At 40.8% G+C, this 6731-nt stretch overlaps 1 long non-coding RNA gene across 1 annotated transcript; it reads right to left on the reverse strand.

The window, feature by feature from the left end:
• Positions 2976-5040, reverse strand: LOC110433502. Its single transcript, XR_002450949.1, has 2 exons — positions 4339-5040; positions 2976-3330 (listed from the first exon to the last, which is right to left on the reverse strand). It is a non-coding gene; the product is annotated as an uncharacterized LOC110433502 (long non-coding RNA).

Raw genomic sequence — 6731 nt, forward strand, 5'->3', positions numbered from 1 at the left:
TTTAGATGGTACCGTTATAATTTTTGAAGTTCGGAGAAACATCATTACTATTCACTTATTTTGAAATGTGCTATTACAATTCTTTGTTTCTCACAAGAATGTCACAAGATATGTATACAAACAATTTTGACTTAGCTGCAGGCATATATGAAGACGTATATTTCATTGCTGTGCCCCCCTCCCTGTCACTCACTAACACGCGGGTTCCACGTGTCATCTTCTTCCTCCTTCTCTTTCTTATCTTCCCTTGCCGACAAGTATCCGCCACGGTAGATATCTAGACAACTAGGCCTTGTTTAGTTCCCAAAAAATTCTACAAAATTTTTCAGATTCTCTGTCACATCAAATCTTTAGACGCTTGCATGGAGTATTAAATATAGACGAAAATAAAAACTAATTGCACAGTTTGGTCGGAGTTGACGAGACGAATCTTTTGAGCCTAGTTAGTTCATGATTGGACAATATTTGTCAAATCCAAACGAAAGTGCTACTATTTCTATTTTGCAAAATTTTTTTGAACTGAACAAGACCCTAGTTGAACGCCGTTGGCCCGCCGAGCAGTAGAACACGTGCACGGGCATGTCTTTGTCGTGACTGGTTGCATTCGTCCATTCCATTCGTCCGCACAGTCTAGTAGCAGCGGATGTTGCTCAAGAAGATGACAAGATGAGGAAGAAATGACGCGTCAATGATAAGAAGAGGGGCCGTAATGGAATATACGTCTTTGTATACACCTACAGGTGGTCTAAGTCGTCTATATATGCATTTTATGTTATTTTGTATAGAAAATGAAGAGAGAATTGTAATGGCACACCTTGAAATAAGCAAATAGTGATGGTATTTTTCAAAATTCGAAAATTATAATGGTATGATAAAAAAACTAGAATTAGCGAGTGTTTAGTTGGGATCGGTAAAGTTTAACCGATACTTTGTCTTATTTAAAAATTATTGTCCAATTATAGACTAAATAAGTTTAAAAGATTTGTCTCGCAAATTACTCTCTAGCAGTTAGCTGTGTTTTAGTTTCGTAAATAATCTATATTTAGTAGTCCATATTGTGAATCAAAGTCCAAAAGCAATGTGTACAAGGGACTTTGAGTGGTGGCCAATTAATTGATGAGGAGGAAAAAATCTTAGCTTTTACACTAGCAAAGTTCAGCTTCCTCTCCTATAAATAGGAGGCTCCTTTCACCATTGTAACATGGAGAACAAACCAGAAAAGTGAATAAAGAGAAGCAAACTCAAGTATTTAGCAAGCATAAATTTAGGTAAATTAGTAAATCAGTGAGATATGCAGGAATGGTGCTAAAACTTTTACCACAAATCAAGCATCACATTAAATAGGCTACCATAAATTTTTTATAATAATTGGAGCAAGCTAACTACAATTTCAATTTTACACTAAAAAGCATATGCAAGCATCTCTAGCAAAAAAAATATACTAAAATTTGTTTTGTAGTTTTTAGATTTTTCTATGAATTACTACGTATTTATTAATTTTCAGCCGAATTAAAGAATAAAAGAAAAAAAACTAATAGTACATAGGAGATTTTGCATTAGGAATCTTGAAAAAATTCTATTTTCTTTTTCCTCTTCTACAAGCGGACGGCTGAGGCTAGCTATTCTGAGAGCGGACAGAAATGTTATAGGAGATTTTGCATTGAGAAAAAAAAAATTATATTTTCTTTTTTTTCTCCTACAAGCGTTAAACGGACCGATTCCGGGCGACGACACGGACGGAGGAGGGGACCGGTTCTGGGCTATGGAACGGCGACGGAAGACAGACACAAACTTATTGGCAGACTAAAATTTTGTCTATTTATAGATAGGTATAGATGTATGTATCGAATATTCGATGGAATAAGATGTAAAGTTGCATAAGGCGTCAAGCCCATGACAACGTTAGTGGGTCAGGCCCACGGTCGTTGCCCAACCCAGCGCTTGCTCGCGTCGTCTAGACTCCAGAATGTCGCCTTTTCTTCGCATATAAACGCTGTTGAGACTAGCCGAACAAGAATGCGAATCTGCAGAGAAACACGGAGCAAAGCAAGAACCAAGAAACGAGAGCGAGATGAGAAAGAGACCCAAGAACCTCTTCTCCTCCGTGCTCGCCGCACCTGATTAAGAATGGGAGCGGTGAGCAGTTCGTTGCTCCGGCGCAGAGCAGGAGCGGCGGTCCGAGCTCCGCCGATCCCTCTCACTTCACGGCCAGAAGCCACGGCTCCGCCGACGCCAATCCTGACGGGGCCCGTGCATGTTGTCTTCGAGTCCTCTCTCGGAATTGGGATCCCAAAGCTCCCGGCACCTTCTCCGACGGGAACTTCGTTCTGAACCTGGATGGGGCGACGATGATGCGGAGGCGGCTCCAGTTCGGCCTCTTCGTCGCCATGAACGAGGTCGCGGACGGGAAGGGGGCCGCGGTGCGAAGGCTACAGATCTGCACGAGGGCAGAGATGGCGGACTGGATCGCCTTTGTAAGATAGGTGTGCATACTCCGTGAACCCCAAGCTTCTGATAACGGAGATTGTATCTTTTGTCTCGAATCTCTCACGGAGGATCGACTGCGCAGTCTACCATGTGGGCACACGTTTCATACGTCGTGCCTAGAGTACCACTTCCTCAAGAATAGAGTTCTCAAAAACAGAGTTCTTCGGGCTACATGTCCGGTTTGCCGCGATGCGATAATTCATTCAGATTTTGAGGACAGTGTTATTGGGCTATATGTCATTTTCTTTAGGTGTTCAAACTCTTTTTTTCTAGAGTACTAAGATTTTTTTACATTAGCATTAATATCTGTGAGAAAGTACTTATTGGAAGAGAAAGAGAAGTATGAATGACAATTATTTTGTGATAAAATTTAAATATTGTTACGTTGAGTATTTCGGGGCAGAGAGAATAGATAATTGTAACTGATTATTAATAATCTAATAATAGAATCAATGATTTTTTAGATGGTACCGTTATAATTTTTGAAGTTCGGAGAAACATCATTACTATTCACTTATTTTGAAATGTGCTATTACAATTCTTTGTTTCTCACAAGAATGTCACAAGATATGTATACAAACAATTTTGACCTAGCTGCAGGCATATATGAAGACGTATATTTCATTGCAGTGCCCCTCTCCCTGTCACTCACTGACACGCGGGTTCCACGTGCCATCTTCTTCTTCCTTCTCTTTCTTATCTTCCCTTGCCGACAAGTATCCGCCACCGTAGATATCTAGACAACTAGTTAAACGCCGTTGGCCTGCCGAGCAGTAGAACACGTGCACGAGCATATCTTTGTCGTGACTGGTTGCATTCGTCCATTCCAGTCGTCCGCACAGTCTAGTAGCAGCGGATGTTGCTCAAGAAGATGAGAAGATGAGGAAGACGAAATGACGCGTCAATGATAAGAAGAGAGGCTGTAATGAAATATACGTCTTTGTATACACCTACAGGTGGTCTAAGTCATCTATATATGTATTTTATATTATTTTGTATAGAAAATGAAGAGAGAATTGTAATGGCACATCTTGAAATAAGCAAATAGTGATGGTGTTTTTCAAAATTCGAAAATTATAATGGTATGATAAAAAACTAGAATTAGCGAGCGTTTAGTTGGGATTGGTAAAAAGTTTAACTGATACTGTAATATTTTTGTCTTATTTAAAAATTATTGTCCAAATATAGACTAAATAAGTTTAAAAGATTCGTCTCGTAAATTACTCTCTAGCTGTTAGCTGTGTTTTTAGTTTCGTAAATAATTTATATTTAGTACTCCATATTGTGAATCAAAGTCCAAAAGTAATGTGTACGAGGGACTTTGAGTGGTGGCCAATTAAATGATGAGAGGAGAAAAGTCTTAGCTTTCACTAGCTTCCTCTCCTATAAATAGGCCTTGTTTAGTTCCTAAAAAATTTTGCAAAATTTTTCAGATTTCCCATCACATGAATCTTTAGACGCATGCATGGAGTATTAAATATAGACGAAAATAAAAACTAATTGCATAGTTTGGTCGGAATTGATAAGATGAATCTTTTGAGCCTAGTTAGTTCATGATTGGACAATATTTGTCACAAACAAACAAAAATGCTACAGTATCTGTTTTGCAAAATGTTTTTGAACTAAACAAGGCCTAAGAGGCTCCTTTCACCATTGTAACATGGAGAACAAACCAGGAAAGTGAATAAAGAGAAACAAACTCCTTCTTCCTTCCATTTCTAGTGTCTCAAATTTCTGTGTTTGTGAGTACAATTGTGAACGATCGAGTAAATGATTTCTAACACGTTATCAGCACGAGTTCTGCCGAGCTAAAAGGTAAATAGGTGAGAAATCGATTTACTTGATGCTCACCATATTCTTGTTCATGAACAAACGCTGGTATCTCGCTGCCATCCTGAAGATGTGCATGCGGGCCAAGCCACCAACGTCCTAAAGACGTGCGGATCGATACGCGGACGCGCGGGTGCCTCTAGCCCCGTCATCACGCGAATCCTGCCCCTGCAGGGTCGTGAACGCGGTGGTCGTGGCCGTGGGAACGCCGAACTGCGGGCTCGACAACCGGCCACCGTGCGTCACATGCCGCCGGGAGGCCGCGGACGCCGTCGGGCGGACCACGCCACTGCCCGCTCGGGCATGGGCCGGCCGCGCGCAGGCCGCAGGCGAGCCGCGCCACCACTGCCACGCGCCAGGACGCGCCACGAAACGCGCTGAGCTAGGGGACGCCGCGCACTCCCGGCCAGCCGCGCCCCTGCTGCAGCTGCCAGGGAGCCGCACGCCATGGACGGTCGCGCCCCCTGCTGCAACCGCCGAGGACCACGCCGCTGCCTCGCACGAGCCGTAGGCAGCGCCGGCTACTATGTCCCATGGCTGTCTCCTCCCCTTTCCTCTGTCTCTGCGTGTCTGACTCAAAGAGATAAGAAAGAGAGGAAAAGAATGGGTGAGAGGCCACCGTTATATGGATTTAACGTTCGAAAAATCATGGTCAAAGACCCACTTGAAATCAAGGGTATTCAGCTGAATACCTATTATTTTTTGCTAATAAAAAGAATCTATAGTGTACTACTCCGTATGCACGAATGTGTTTGTTTTATTTTTCAATAAAAAAATGTGGCCAGGGGCAGCATCGTCCTTTCTCCTGCCCGTGCTGACTCAACGCCACTGTGTCAGAAGACCTGGGCTGCCACCTGTACAAATGTGGTTCAAATGAAAGAATTGTTGTTCAAAGATGGTAAATATGTATGACACATTATAAGAGTGAGAATCGGGTGAGAGGCCACCGTTATGATGGTAAATATGGCCTCGTTTAGTTCGCAAAAATTTTCAAGATTCCCCGTCATATCGAATCTTTGATCGCATGCATGGAGCATTAAATATAGATAAAAATAAAAACTAACTGCACAGTTTACCTGTAATTTGTGAGATGGATCTTTTGAGCCTAGTTATTCCATGATTGGACAATATTTGTCAAATAAAAACGAAATGCTACAGTAGCCGAAAATAAAATTTTTTGCGAACTAAACAAGGCCTACCTAAAAGGCCCGTGGCGCTCAGGTCCTGTACTTTTGCTGACCAACCGTGTGCGTGCATGACTTTGCATCTTGGGCCTTGTTTAGTTTTTTTCGAAACTGTTGCACTTTCGTTTGTTTGTGACAAATATTATCTAATTATAGACTAACTAGGATTAAAAGATTCGTCTCGTGATTTCCAGCTAAACTGTGTAATTATTTTTTGTTTTCGTCTATATTTAATGTTTCATGCATGTGCCACAAGATTCGATGTGACGGGGAATCTTGAAAACTTTTTGGTTTTCAGGGTGAACTAAACAAGGCCTTGGGTCACGCTTTGTATGCATGTGAAAGCATGGCCTGAAGCCAATCAATACACTACATTAGCGCAGCAGTGCAGCATCCTCTCCCATGTCATGCAACTATGCACATATACGACCTAAAGTCTGTTGTAAAAATAATAGTGGCTTGAAGTCTACTATAATATAAAAATGTACGGCCCGAAGTCCGTAAAATATGTGTGGCCTGAAGTCCACCATATTACTTTTGTTATTACTACTATTATTTATTTATCGTAATTAATTATTGTATTTAAATTTTATATATTTATTTCATTACAATCTTAGTCAGAAAGTAATCCAGAAGATTACATACGAAAAATTAAAGTGTAGTCCTGAAGATTACACCTAATTGTAATCCTGAAGATTACAATCAAGTGCATTCTTATTTTGATCTATGTGTACTAGACCACATATCTAGACGGCCCGAAGCCGTTTTACAAAGGCCTGAAGCCTTGTGCTCACAAATTATTTGGTCTATGCACAGTGGCCTGAAGCCACATACATATGATCTAAAGTCCGAAAACAATAAATAGTGAATCTACAGTTTACTATGTCATATCACTACGTGGCCAGAAGCTCGTAAAATTGTTAAGGCTTGAAGTCCTTACATGGCATGACTGTTTATTTTTATTGTAAGTTTTTTATATTACTGCAAGTTATATTTATTTACTGTAATTTACTTTTTTTTGCAATTATTTAATTTCCGCATATTTACTATAATTTACTTTTTTGCAATTATTTATCACAGACTAGTTTTGTCTCTCTCTGTGGTGGTGCAGCCATTTCCTGGGGGTTTGTGAAACAGATCCTGGTTGCCACATCGACCAACCACTCTGAGAGAATTGCTCTGTATGAGGTTGCACGAGAATGTGTTTGGTTGCAACGAATGATCAATCAC

This window comes from Sorghum bicolor, chromosome 3, assembly GCF_000003195.3.
Source record: "Sorghum bicolor cultivar BTx623 chromosome 3, Sorghum_bicolor_NCBIv3, whole genome shotgun sequence".
Lineage (NCBI taxonomy): Eukaryota > Viridiplantae > Streptophyta > Magnoliopsida > Poales > Poaceae > Sorghum > Sorghum bicolor.